Source organism: Callithrix jacchus, chromosome 10 (genome assembly GCF_049354715.1).
Source record: "Callithrix jacchus isolate 240 chromosome 10, calJac240_pri, whole genome shotgun sequence".
In the NCBI taxonomy this organism is placed as follows: Eukaryota; Metazoa; Chordata; class Mammalia; order Primates; family Cebidae; genus Callithrix; species Callithrix jacchus.
In genome coordinates this window covers 73,575,001-73,589,566 of record NC_133511.1, presented here as the reverse complement: position 1 = coordinate 73,589,566, position 14,566 = coordinate 73,575,001, and the positions used below count along the sequence as shown (strand labels likewise).

The following is a 14,566-nucleotide window of genomic DNA, read 5'->3' as shown; positions in this document are numbered from 1 at the left end:
TAGATATTCTATCTATTATTGAAGGTGGCTATTGAAATCTTCTATGATTATTGTATTAATTTATATTTTAGGTGCTCTGGGGTGTTGTGTGCATGTATTTATAATTGTTATATTTTCCTGATACATTGGCCCTTTTATTATTTATTTATTTATTTATTTAGAGACAGAGTCTCATTTTGTCTCCTGGGCTGGAGTGCAATGGTGCTATCACAGCTCGCTGCAACCTCCACCTCCTGGGTTCCTGCGATTCTCCTGCCTCAGCCTCCCAAGTAGCTGGGATTACAGATGCACAGCACCACATCTGGCTAATTTTTTGTAGTTTTAGTAGAGATGGGGTTTCACTATGTTGGCCAGACTGGTCTTGAACTCCTGACCTCATGATCTGCCTGCCTTGGCCTCCCAGAGTGCTGGGATTACAGGTGTGAAGCCACCACACCCGACTGGCCCTGTTATTATTATATAAGGACCTTCTTTGATTCTTTTAACAGTTTCTGACCCAAAGTCTGATATAAGTATGGTCAACCCTGCTATCTTTTTTAAAAATTAAAAAATTTATTTTAGATTCAGGGGTACATACGCAGGTTTGTTACCTGGATATATTGCATAATAGTCAAGTTTGGGTTTCTAGTGAACCCATCACTTAAACAGTGAACATTGTACCCAATAAGTAATTTTTCAGATATAATATCTTTTGGAGTCCCTAGTATCTATTATTCCCATTTTTATGCCTGTGTGTACCCATTGTTTAGCTTCCACTTATAAATGAGGATATGCACTATTTGATTTTCTGTTTCTGAGCTATTTCACTTAACATAATGTCCTCCAGCTTCATCCTTGTTGCTACAAAGGACATGCTTTCATATTTGTTATGGCTGAGTGGTATTCCATGGTGTATGTATACTGCATTTTTAAATTTAATCAGCTGTTGATAGGCACTAAGTTAATTCCATGACTTTGCTATTGTGAATAGTGGTGCAATAAACAAACAAGCTTAGGGGTCTTTTGATATATTGATTTCTTTTCCTTCAGGTAGAAAGGAAAAGTCATAGGATTGCCAGGCCAAATGGTACTTCCATTATTTAGTTCTTTGAGAAATCTACATACTGTTTGCCTTAGCAGTTGTACTAACTTACATTCTTATCAACAGTGAATAAGCATTTTCTTTTTCTCTGCATCCTCATCAACATCAGTTATCTTTTGACTTTTTAATTATAGCCATCTGACTGGTGTGAGATGCTATCTTATTGTGTTTTTGATTTGCATTTCTTTAATGATTAATGATGTAGGGCATTTTTTTCATATGCTTGTTGGCCATGTGTATCTCTTCTTTGAGAAATGCCTGCTCATGTCCTTCACCCATTTTTTAATGTGGCTATTTGTTTTTTTCTTGTTGATTTGAGCTCCTTACAGATTCTAGATATTAGTCCTTTGTTTGATGCATAGCTTGCAGATATTTCCTCCCATCCTGAGGCCGTGTGATTATCCTGTTGATTATTTATTTTGCTGTGCAGAAGTCCCTTAATTAAGTCCCATTTGTCTATTTTTTGTTTTCATTTCAGTTGCTTTTGTGGTCTTAGTTACAAATTCTTAGCCGAGGCCAATGTCCAGAAGAGTTTTTCCTAGGCTTTCTTCCAGAGTTTTTATGGCTTCAAGTATTACATTTAAGTTTTTAATCCATATTAAGTTAATTTTTGTATATGGTGATAAATAGGGGTCCAGTTTCATTCTTCTGCATATGGCTAGCCAATTTTCCCAGCACCATTTATTGATTAGGGTATACTTTTCCCATTGTTTATTTTGTTGACTTTGTTGAAGATCAGATGATTGTAGGTATGTGATTTTATTTCTGGGCTATTTTGTTTCATTGATCTATAGGTCTATTTTTGTACCAGTATCATGCTGATTTGGTTATTATGGCCTTGTACTGTACTTTGAAGTGAGGTAAGGGGATGCTTTCAGCTATATTAATTTGCTCAGGATTGCTTTGGCTATTTGGACTTTTTTTTTGGTCTCATATGAATTTTAGTATTTATTTTTCTAATTCCATGAAAAACTACACTGATAATTTCATAAAAATTGCATTGAACTTGTGGATTGCTTTGGGCAATACAGCCATTTTAATGATATTGGTTCTTTCAATCCATGAGCATGGGATTCTTTTTATTTGTTCATGTTACCTACACTTTCCTTCATTGGTGTTTCATAGTTCTCCTTGCAGAGGTCTTTTGCCTCCTTGGTTAGGTGTATTGTTAGTTATTTTAATCTTTTGTGGCTATTATCAATGGGGTTGAGAGCTTGATTTGGTTCTAAGCTTGAGTGTTATTGGTATATAGAAATTCAACTTATTTTTGTATATCAGTTTGTATTGAAACTTTACTGAAGTTGTTTATCGAGTCTATGGTCTTTTGGAGGAATCTTTAGGGTTTTCTAGGTATAAGATCATGTAGTCAGTGAACAGATATAGTTTAAACCTGACAAAATCTGGAACAGACTCATAGCTAATTTCATACTTAATGGCCAAAGACTAGATGCTTTCCCCAGATACAAGGAACAAGACAAGAATTCTCTTGCTACTTCTATTCAACATTGCAGTGGAAGAAGCAAGGCAATTAGCAATAAGAAGAAATAAAAGTGATCCAGATTGAAAAGGTAGAAGTAAAACTGTATTTTCAGATGACATGATTCCATGGAAAACATAAAGGTATAGAAAAAATATAGAAATCCATTTAAAATTATAAGAACTAATTTTAAACGAATCTAGGAAACTTGTAGGATATAGGATGAATATAACAAATCAATGGTATTTCCTTGCACTAGCAATGCAAAATCTAAAAATGAAATTAAGAAAACAATTTCATTTACAGTAACATCATTTATTTCAATGCTGAAAGGAATGAAATAAAACCTAAATGAATAAAAATTCTTATGTTTATGAATTAGAAGTCTTAATATTAAGATGAAAATATTCCCCAAATTTATCTGTAGATTAAACATAATCCCCCAAAGTCCCAGATGATTTCCTTATAGAAATTCACAAGATTATAAAATGTATATAGAAATGCAAGTGACCTCCAATGGCCAAAACTATCTTGAAAAACAAGAACAAAGTCGGAGAATTCATGTTTCCCAATTTCAATACTTACTATAAAACAATACTAATCAAGGCTGGGAACAGGGGCTCAGGCCTATAATCCCAGCACTTTGGAGGACAAGGAGAATGGATCACTTGAGGTCAGTAGTTCAAGACCAGCCTGGCCAACATGGTGAAATCCTGTCTCAATGAAAAACACAAAATTTAGCCAGGCGTGGTGGCAAACACCTGTAATCCCAGCTACTCAGGAGGTTGAGGCAGGAGAATTGTTTGAACCTGAGAGGCAGAGGTTGCAGTGAGCCATTATGCCACTGCACTCCAGCATGTGCAATGGAGTGAGACCCTGCCTAAAAAAAACACAATAACAACAAAACAACACTAATCAAGACAGTGTGTACTGGAAAAAGGATAGGTATAAATCAATGGAATAGAGTTGTGATCAGAAATAAATCCACGTGTCTATGGTGAACAGATTGTCTATAAGGGTGCCAAGAATATTCAATGGGGTAATGAATAATCCTTTTGATAAATGATACTGGGTCATTTGAATATCCACATGAAAAAGAATAAGGTTGGACCCTTATCTTAACCCACATACAAAAGTTAATTCAAATGGATCAAAGGACCTAAATGTAAGATTTAATACTATAAAACTCTTAGAAGAAAGCATTGGGGAAAATCTTCATGATCTTGGAGTATGCAATAGATTCTCAGTTATAACATCAAAACAATGAGCAAAAAAGAAAAAAAAAAGATAGATAAATTTCACCTCATTTGAGTTAAAAACTTTTGTGCTTCAAAGGAAAGTATAAAGAAAGAGAAGAAACAACCTACAGAATGGAAGGGAATACTTGCACATAGCATATCTGATCAAGGATGTGTATCTAGAATAATTTTAACAATCTAAATTCAGTACAAATACCCAAATTAAAAATGAGTAGAGAATTTGAATATATTTCTTTAAAATAGACATACAAATGATGAATAAGTACATAAAAGATCTTTGCTGTCATGTGTAATTAGGAAAATATAATTCAAACCCAGAATAATATATTACTTCACACTTCCTACTATATGAACAAGGTAGCCTCAAAATTCCTGCACCAGCTTACAACATCTAATTTTCCATAACCCACTTCAGAACTTCCCTACCAGGGCCATGATCTGTCAGCAGCAATAGCACTCTCCACCACTGTAAGGATCATAAATTAGAAGCTGTTTATTTTTGTGCTCTAAACCAATTTAAATAGCATTTTAATTATTTGTTCCTTGAAGATTTAAACAAGTTAATTTATTAAACTATCTGCTCTAATGCTTTTTGGATCAGAATAGGAAAGCATCTCTTTGACAAATTTTTCAAAAATTTCCATGGAAATTGGTATGTCAAAAAAATGTCTATTGCTCTTTAGGTCATTTTGTAAGCTTATTTTTTCCATAAATGTATTCATGTTTTTCTTCTAATTTTCAAATTTGTTTGAATAAATTTGAACAAAGTATTCTCTTAAATTGATTTTAATTTTCTCTGTATTTTAGTCATATCCTCATTTCAATTTCAACTTTGTATGTTTGTACTTTCTTCCTCTTTTTAGATTAATTATACTAGTCAACTCTATTTTCCCCCTTTTTTCCTTCCTTCCTTCCTTCCTTCCTTCCTTTCTTCCTTCCTTCCTCTCTTTCTTCCTTGCTGTCTTTCTCTCTTTAGTATCATATTTTCCTTTTTCCCCAAAAGCAACTGCTATCATTAAAATACAGTGTCCCAAAGCAATACATTCCCTGAAAGCATATGTGTTTCACACACACACACACACACACACACAGATGCACAAAAACACCATTTAAAAATATTTTAAAACGGCATCCTCTCTGTAGTAGGAAAATTGTGAGGCCAGGACATATCAGGCAATTAGACAATACTTTAACCACTTGAGCACAAAGTGATATTAATTGGAAGTACTCCACTTTTCCCACCTTTATTTATCAATGATAGGTAATTTTTTAAAAACAGTGCTGCATATTCAGATAGGTAATTTTTTTAAATATTCGGGGCTCCTTTTTTTGTCTTCTTAGGGAAAAACCCAATTACACTGCCTAGTGCTTTTCTTAGTGCTATCTGCATTTCTTTGTTTCTCAGACTGTACACAATGGGGTTAAGTAGAGGTGTCAGTATTGTGTATGCCATGGCCATCAGCATGGCTTCATGGAAGGAGTTGCTGTTCTTGGGCCTCAAATAGACAAAGCAAGCAAATCCATAGTGTATGGACACAACAGTGAGGTGGGAGGAGCAAGTTGAGAAGGCCTTAGACCTCCCCTTGGAAGAGGGCATCTTTATGACTATGAATACAATGAAGACATAGGAAATCATAATTAAAATAAAGCTGCCCACCAACACAAAGGCAGAGAGCACAAAAATAGTCATTTTATAATAGGAAGTGTAATTACAAGCAAGGGAGACCACAGGTGAGATATCACAGAAGTAGTGCTGGATAGTGTGCAGGTCGCAAAAAGACAAGTTGAATACAGTGATGATGATGCACAGAGAAAACAGGAACCCAACCATCCAAGAAGCCATCATCATCTGCAAGCAGCTCTTTCTTGTCATAAGGGTGTGGTACTGCAGTGGGTTGCGGATGGCTGTGTAGCGGTCATAGGACATGGCGTCCATGATGAAACAGTTGTTGGATGCGAAGCCCAAAAAGAAAAACATCTGTGTGGCACACTCAGGAAGAGAAATGGTCTTGCTCTCTGATAGCAAGTCCACCAACATGCGAGGGATGACTACCATAGTGGTACAGGTTTCTGAAAAGGACAGGTCACAGAGGAAAAAGTACATGGGAGTGTGGAGGTTGTGGCTGAGTTTGATGGCCCCCATTACGGACACATTTGCTGCTATGATAGTCACGTGGAAGAAGAGAATCACTACAAAAAGTAGACTCTGCAGGTCTGAAAAACTGGAAAATCCCCACAGAAGGAATATGCTCACTGCAGTGCGATTGCCCATCCTCCTGGTGGGCACAGCCACTGTCTATCAATGGTGCAGAGGTGTTCTTGGTCAGGAGTCTGAGAACACTGTATAAAGCTCCTTATGCACTAATTTAACTGTATTTTATTCAGGGAACCTGGGCAGGTGTGAGGCAACTCTTAGAATACCTGGGGACAGGGAGTTAAATGTGTCTGGAAAGAGGTCAAGGTCAGGAGCCTAGTGATGAGAAGAATGATTCTAGTATGAGAGCATGTATAGATGACATCGAATGGGCCCAAATATTTATACCTGGATTCTACCCACAAAAGCACAGGTTATCTCCCTCTTCTCCATTCTGGATCTACAAGGAAGATGTAAAATATGAATGAAAGTTTTTTCTTTTATCTTACCTACTGGATTTTGAGACGTTACATTTATCAAATGCTTTTTGTGATTTAGTGGTACCCTAGCACTCAGGAGTGCTTAAAATAAACTGTTAATTGAATGAATAAAATAATTCCATTATTTAAAATTAACATAACACTTAGAAAATTCTGAGAGATCAGTGAAAATTTCCAAAAGAACATTCACATTTCTTTCAATGCAATTCTCTTTTCATCAGTGCTCTCCACTGTTTAGTGGCTCCGAGGGTGACATTTGAGTCAATGACGAAGACAAATCAATTTAACATGTTGTATCCTCTGGGTTCATATATGTGGTAATAATAACGCTTGAGACATACAATATCAATTGTTCTTATTACAGTAGCTCTTAAGATATATCATTAATTTTTAAGTTCTTAAGAACATCATAAATCAAGAATGAACTGCCATTCACAACTGCTACAGAGAGAATAAAATACTTAGGAATATAACTAACAAAGAATGTAAAGAACCTCTTCAAGGAGAACTACAAACCACTGCTCAATGAAACAAGAGAGTACACAAACAGATGGAGAAGCATTCCATGCTCATGGTTAGGAAGAATCAATATTGTAAAAATGGCCATACTGCCCAAAGTAATTTATAGATTTGATGCTATCCCCATCAAGCTACCAATGACCTTCTTCACAGAACTGGAAAAATCCAACTTAAACTTCATATGGAATCAAAAGAGAGCCCGCATAGCCAAGTCAATTCTAAGTAAAAAGAACACAGCGGGAGGCATCACACTACCAGACTTCAAACTATACTACAAGGCTACAGTAATCAAAACAACATGGTACTGTTACCAAAACAGAGATATAGACCAATGGGACAGAACAGAGACTTAAGAGGCAACGCCACACATCTACAACCATCTAATCTTTGACAAACCAGACTAAAACAAGCAATGGGGAAAGGATTCCCTGTTTAATAAATGGTGTTGGGAAAACTGGCTAGCCATGTACAGAAAGCAGAAACTGGACCCCTTCCTGACACCTTACACTAAAATTAACTCCAGATAGATTAAAGATTTAAATGTAAGACCTAACACCATAAAAACCCTAGAAGAAAACCTAGGAAAAACCATTCAGGACATAGGTGTAGGCAAGGACTTCACGACCAAAACACCAAAAGCATTGGTAACAAAATCCAAAACAGACAAATGGGACCTAATTAAACTCCAGAGCTTCTGCACAGCAAAAGAAACAATCATTTGAGTAAACTGGCAACCAACAGAATGGGAAAACATTGTTGCAATCTACCCATCTGACAAAGGGCTAATATCCAGATTCTACAAAGAACTAAAACAGATTTACAAGAAAAAAACAAACAAGCCCATTCAAAAGTGGGGAAAGGATATGAACAGACACTTTACAAAAGAAGATATATATGAGGCCAACGAACATATGAAAAAATGCTCATAATCACTGGTCATTAGAGAAATGCACATCAAAATCACATTCAGATATCATCTCTTGCCAGTTAGAACGGCAATCATTAAAAAATCTGGAGACATCAGATGTTGGAGAGGATGTGCAGAAACAGGAACACTTTTACACTGTTGGTGGGAGTGTAAATTAGTTCAACTATTGTGGAAGACAGTGCGGCGATTACTCAAGGACCTGGAAATAGAAATTCCGTTTGCCCCAGCAATCCCATTACTGGGTATATATCCAAAGGATTATAAATCATTCTGTTATAAGGACACATGCACACTAACGTTCATTGCAGCACTGTTTACAATAGCAAAGACCTGGAACCAGCCCAAATGCCCATCGATGATAGACTGGACAAGGAAAATGTGGCACATATACACCATGGAATACTATGCAGCCATAAAAATCAATGAGTTCATGTCCTTCGTAGGGGCATGGATGAACCTGGAAACCATCATTCTCAGCAAACTGACACAAGAACAGAAAATCGAACACTGCATGTTCTCACTCCTAGGTGGGTGTTGAACAATGAGAACACATGGACACAGGGAGGGGAGTATCACACACTGGAGTCTGTGGGGGGGAGAAACTAAGGGAGGGACAGTGAGGGGGTGGGGAGTTGGGGAGGGATAACATGGGGAGAAATGCCAGATAAAGGTGATGGGGAGGAAGGCAGCAAACCACATTGCCATGTATGTACCTATGCAACAATCTTGCATGTTCTTCATATGTACCCCAAAACCTAAAACGCAATAAGTATATATATTTTAAAAAAAGAACATCACATTGAAGTTATTTTTGAAGTGTCTAGTATCATATAATGGATTAACTTAGATTTAATATAATTTTGAAGATACTGGCTCATTCCAGAATGGCATATTCTGACCATAATGTTCTGATCAATTTTTGTGTTTTTAGCAGAACTTCCAGAATATTTGTCAGCTAGTATACTTAAGTGGTTTGCTTTGCAACAAGCCTAAGAAGAATATTCTTCAGATCAATTTTGCCAGTAACATTTCTATTTTGATTGTTCAACATGCAATCTGATTAGGAGATGAGGGCAAAAAAGTGATATGAGACTCTTCATAGAATTTTTATTTTAATTTCAGTCATGGTTAAAGGTGAAGGGAAAGAAATAAGGAAGCAGGTATGAGAATGAAGGGCTGGGAGAGAAAAAAGGAATGCTGGGTAAAATTACTTTGAAAGATTCATCAAGACTAAAGACAAAAAAAGACAAAAGACAAAACAATTATTTTGTAAGTTGAGAAGTTACTGTCTTCCATGTGCATTGCATTTGTAGGCAAAGAATACAAGAAGAGTTAGGGCAGGTATCCGGCACCCACTCAATACCAATAATGTGTTAAACAATATGCTAGGATTAGACAGACTGTTCATGTAATTCTTATAAGGCTATGCGAAGAATTTTTGTCTTTATTTTACAAAATGTGAAAGCAAGGTATGGAGTTGTTATATGACTATAAAGGCCGTGAATTAACTCCATGTATATTGACTAGATGCCAATGATGTATCCGGCAATTGTATGCATAGGAAGGATGACATGGAACCAGACATGTAGGATCTCTGTGATGCAAGAGAGCTTCACTACTGTCCTTTGTGGAATTTGAAGGCCCTCTCTGAGGAGGTGACACACTTAAATGGAGAATAGAATGACTATATGTAAACAATAGATGATGATCAGGGGGAGAATGCTGCAGGCACAAGGCACAGATAACACATAAACCCTGAGGTAGAAAACAAATACACCCAACATTTTTCAACCAAGACTCATGTCGCTTATTTTTTAGTCTACTCCCCACAGACTCTTTCCTCTGAAGGTTTCCCAGAGGATTTACCTCTAAAGGAAAGTCTTTCCTATTTCTGTTGTTTTAGAACCGCTTACTTTGCGTGACTCAAATTTCAGCCTCTATCAAAAAAGGATCTCCAATTTCTTCTGGGACATCTCCAAATCCAGAATGTCCTCCAAGTACTGAATACAGATTTTTAGAGCAGAATCAGCCATATTCCCCCACATATTGGGTTTTCTTCCTGTGTTTCCTATTTGAGTTCTTTCCAGACATCAGAGAGTTACTATTAGACTGCATTTCTTATTCCTATCACATCTTTTACCCCAATAAGTTACTTCCAAAATTCCAGATATCTGTTTTCCAACATCTTAACCTTCTCTTAGTCCCTCTGCTATTGCCCTATGTCTGCCCCATAGGGTGAATATGGCATCTCCTTCTCCCAGTTCTATCCTTCACCCACTGCCAGCTTATTTATGTCAAACCTATGTCTCCTCATTATAGATGTCTTTTGGACCCCTTTTGCCTACAATCTAAATAATAATAACTTACACTCTTTATTATATGTTTTGGTTATATAGTGTTGTACATACTCATAGTTACTCTAAGATATAAGTACTATTAAAATGATCTTATTTGCAATTAGGAAGTTGTGGCTCAGAGAGGTACCTGATTTGCCAAAAGTGAGATTGTAAATGTACATGCACAGCATATTTACAGCAAGGCAGTGAGAGTCTAGAGAACTACATACTTAGCTAGTTGATTCTAAGGGGAATTCCACCTAGCATGGCTTCAAGGTCTTACCTGTCCATCCTCATTTCCTTCTGCTAACCTCTCCTACATAAGAAAAATTCCACTATATCCCAAATACAGCATGTCCTTTTGGGGCTCTTATACTTTACCCATGTTATTTTCTCTAAGTTGCAATGTCTTTCCTACTCTTCTCTGCCTCCTAAAAACATAGCTTTCTCAAAATGACAATTAATCACTTCTCAAAAGACTCTCTAAATTTGCCTAGGTGTTATTCATCTTCTAGATTCACGTGCCATTTTATTGTAATAAGGTATTTTTTTACAAGCTTGACTCCTGTACTAGACAGGACAAACACCTATGTAAAATTTTGTCTCCCTCAATTTTCAGCCTAAGTTGAGTGCAATGTCAGTTTTGACTAAGGGTAGTTCGATGGCCATAGGATAAAATGGGATCTCATATTCTCCAGAAAGCCTTCCATGATTATGACTTCAATTCATTCATTAATTCTTCCCCAATACATTGTTTAAACTTTTACACTTATTTTATTTGGAAATACACTAAAGGCAGTTGGCTGCTTTCTAAGTAGATTTTAAGGATCTTGTCACCTAGCAATGTGAATGCAATAAGTGCTTTCTAAATGCTTAATTGCACTTATGAATGTTGAACAACCACAAAAACAAGTTCTGAAAACTTCAGCAGTGGTTGCTTAGAGCCTAGGAAAAAGAAACCATCATTTTTATATTCTACATTTTTCATTTCCTCCCCTTATTTACTGTAATATTAAATCACACTTGACCTGTAAATGGTCATATTAGAGTCACTAGGAGAGCTTCATCAAAGAATATATTTTTCATCTCCAGGAGATTTTCCATCTCCAGGATATCAGGATATGTATAGTTTGCACAATGCTTCTCAGTGATTTTGGTTGGGAGCATTTGACTTTTTTGATACCTTTCATACATGTCGATAGTAAAGTCTGCTTTCCTCATTATTTAAGTATAGTAGTGACAAAAGATATGTCTACATAACATTACCCTCTTCCTTCCCAAGGACCCTGGCAGCCTCTGGAGAACAAGATGCCCACAACATTGTGTCAGCCTTTCTGTTTGGTTTCCCCAAGTCTTACCCTTTTCCTATACCTGGATTTTGCCTTGAGTTTGCCATCCTGTTCTCTGTTTTTAGTTCTTCAAATCCCTCCTCATGTAGTTTTCTGGGTTTTCTCTCTACCAAGAATAAGAAACAGACAACATTCTTAATTTCCAGCTATCTGTCCCCATAATTTCTTCAGTACTACTGAAGAATAGTCGTAGAATATTCAAAATACTTCAACTTGTAACAGGCTGTAAACACACACATTGATTATTAGAACACATAGAATGATGTACATTGTAAAAAGTAAAACAAAAAATCCCCAAAACTCTAAAATTCTTACCTTCTAAAGAAGGATAATCACCTTCCAGTTTTTTAAAATCATGAAGTACTTAAGCTGTAGGAATAATGTACAATTTCACACTCAGGTGTGGCTTTCTGCAGTTCCTTCTGTCATTTCACTCATGTCATCATTCACGGATAAGTGTTAAAGCAACATTTTCCTTTGAATGCCTATGATCAGTCCCCTCCAAATTTAGAGTCACCTATACTTAAAAGGTAATGCTATCTTCATTTCTTGGAGATGGTGCTCAGAACCATGAAGATTTTAATGAGAGTCCTGGAAACCACTATCTTGCAACTACTGATTTAGATACCACAGTCTTGACCTCTATATCACTCTATGTGATGCTCACAAGTATGTTTTCTTAAATCCTTACACACCATAGGGGCTTTTCAGTGACGTCTGCTCCTGTTCTTCTGAATAACAGTAGAAATGATTGAAATTCAACTTGTTAAAAATATATCCTTAGAATGCAGATGATTCCCTTGGGCATTTTTTACTTTCTGCACAATACCATTTATTTTATGATTCTGAAAATTTGTGAAGTCTCTCAGGTCTCTTCAAACTTATTCACAGGGCAAGGGAATGGGTCATAATTAGAAGCTATTGCCTGGGGAAACAAAAGAAGGAAGGTAAGAGGAAAACAAACACACAGTATGATCACTGTGATTTTTTTCTCATGGGGCAACTCCGCTGTAGAAGACCTTGCTGAAAAGGAATATCCACTATTATCCAAACCTCCAGTTACTGCACTGCCATCTGTAGTATCCACAGGTGGCTTCTAATTGCCCCTCTGGCCAGCTTGTCCCTCAGTGCCTTCACCATCTATAACAATCTTCTACCTAATGTATTAGCAAGTCTTGTCTCCAATATCTGTTCCCATCATCTCAATACTTCAGGCAAACTAATGTATTGTTTTCTAATAAAATTATCCATTTTCCTCATTTCGTTTTCTATCTGAAAAATCTGTATTCTTGATTTCACCCATCCGAAAATTTGCACATTCTTCAAGGCTCAGAACAAATGCCACATAATCCAAGAAACCCCTAGCTTGCATAATGCACAAAAACCGAGTCAAAAATCGTCACCATTAAGAAGGAATTCTATAAGGAGAGCCACTTATTTTGGATAACTTGCATTGGGTACCAGAACATCAATGCTAACAGAGTCAGTGTAGGTAGCTGTACACAATAAATAAGACTTGTTGAAACTAACTAGACATTTTAGTGCTTTTCCTGGATCTCCCTTACCAGAGCAGTGAATACATTCCCAAGCTTATTTGAGAGCCAGCTTCTAACATATATAAACCTCTCTTTTGAGAATTGCTCTTGGCCAAAAGGAACATAAGTGACTGGGAATAGCTGGGAGTACATGCCCTCACACCCAGGGTGGCCCGTCCATAGTCAACAACGGAATGATATGGTGAATTTAAAACAACAATGGCAGAAATGTCCTACTGTTACAAGCTAGAACCACTCCGAAGTGCCATTTGTGCTCCAGTGCTTCCTCGGGAATCAGACTGATGCTACTTTCAGCTGACCCCACACCTTTCTGTGGCATATTTCCATGCCTTGTCCTGTTTCTCTCTCATTCTTAGTTTTCTCCTGAGATCACTCTTTTACTAAATCATATACATTTGAATTGCTAAGGTTCTGCTTTTGTAGAACGTGTCATAAGACAGAGTTTTAATAAATACATGGAATAAAGATTGCTTATACTTTATTATACACACTCAAAATTGGAAAATAGTAAAGTATATCTAGTGACAGAAGATCGTGAAAACGAAACAAAACAAAATAGTAAAGTATAAACAGTACCTACCCTCTCCCATCTTGAACCAGTCTGTTTTGTATTCTGCAATCTCACATTCCTCCTTTGGGTCTTTTTCTACCACTTTTGTCTTTTTCATGTTTGGTAGAGAGTGAAACTTTGCCAACTTGAAGAAGCACCTCACAGTGACCATGGGCCTTCTTCAGCTCTCATCGCCAAGGACCACATAGTTTCTGAGGTTGCCAACCCCAGCTATCTGAGTCAATGGGACGCCACGCACACTGAGGCCCACAGTCACCATATGCCCCTTTGTTTGGTACCTCACGCATTCCAGTATGTCTAACCCACTGCAGGTGAAGGTCTTTACTCTAAAAAGTCAGTTCATGAATTTTGGAGGGGATGACTGCTTCTTCAAATGCATAGACACCTACACAAAGTTACAAGAATCACACAGAATCAGGAAAACATGATGCCACCAAAAGAACACAATAAACTTCCAGTAATTATTCTCAAAGAAAAGGAGATCCACAAGTTGACTGAAAAAGAATTTGAAATAATTGTTCTAATGAATGTCAGGGACTAGAAAAGAATGCAGATAAACAATTTAACAAAATCAGGGAAAAAATTTAAAAAAGAATTAAAGAAAGAGGAAAACATTAAAAGAAACAAATTTTGAGTGGAAAAATATAATGACTGAATTTTAAAATGCAATACAGTTCTTCAACAGCAGACTCAATCAAAAAGAAAAAAATGAGTAAAATCAGACAGGTCATTTGAATCAGAGGAGAAAAAAGGAAAATAATTTAAAAAATGAAGAAACTTTATGGGCTATGTGGAACACTATTAAGAGAGCTCACTTTGCATTAGGGGAGTTCCAGAGAGAGAGAGAGAGAAAGAG

At 36.7% G+C, this 14,566-nt stretch overlaps 1 long non-coding RNA gene across 1 annotated transcript in view; it reads right to left on the bottom strand.

Moving 5' to 3' along the window:
- LOC118145810 (uncharacterized) overlaps positions 1-14,566 on the bottom strand; it is a 165,278-nt gene that overhangs the window by 79,087 nt on the left and 71,625 nt on the right. The window contains exons 5-6 of the long non-coding RNA XR_013523287.1: positions 13,720-14,095; positions 11,606-11,689 (exon numbers count right to left, since the gene is read on the bottom strand). This is a non-coding gene — a long non-coding RNA (uncharacterized LOC118145810). The remainder of the gene's footprint in view (positions 1-11,605; positions 11,690-13,719; positions 14,096-14,566) is intronic.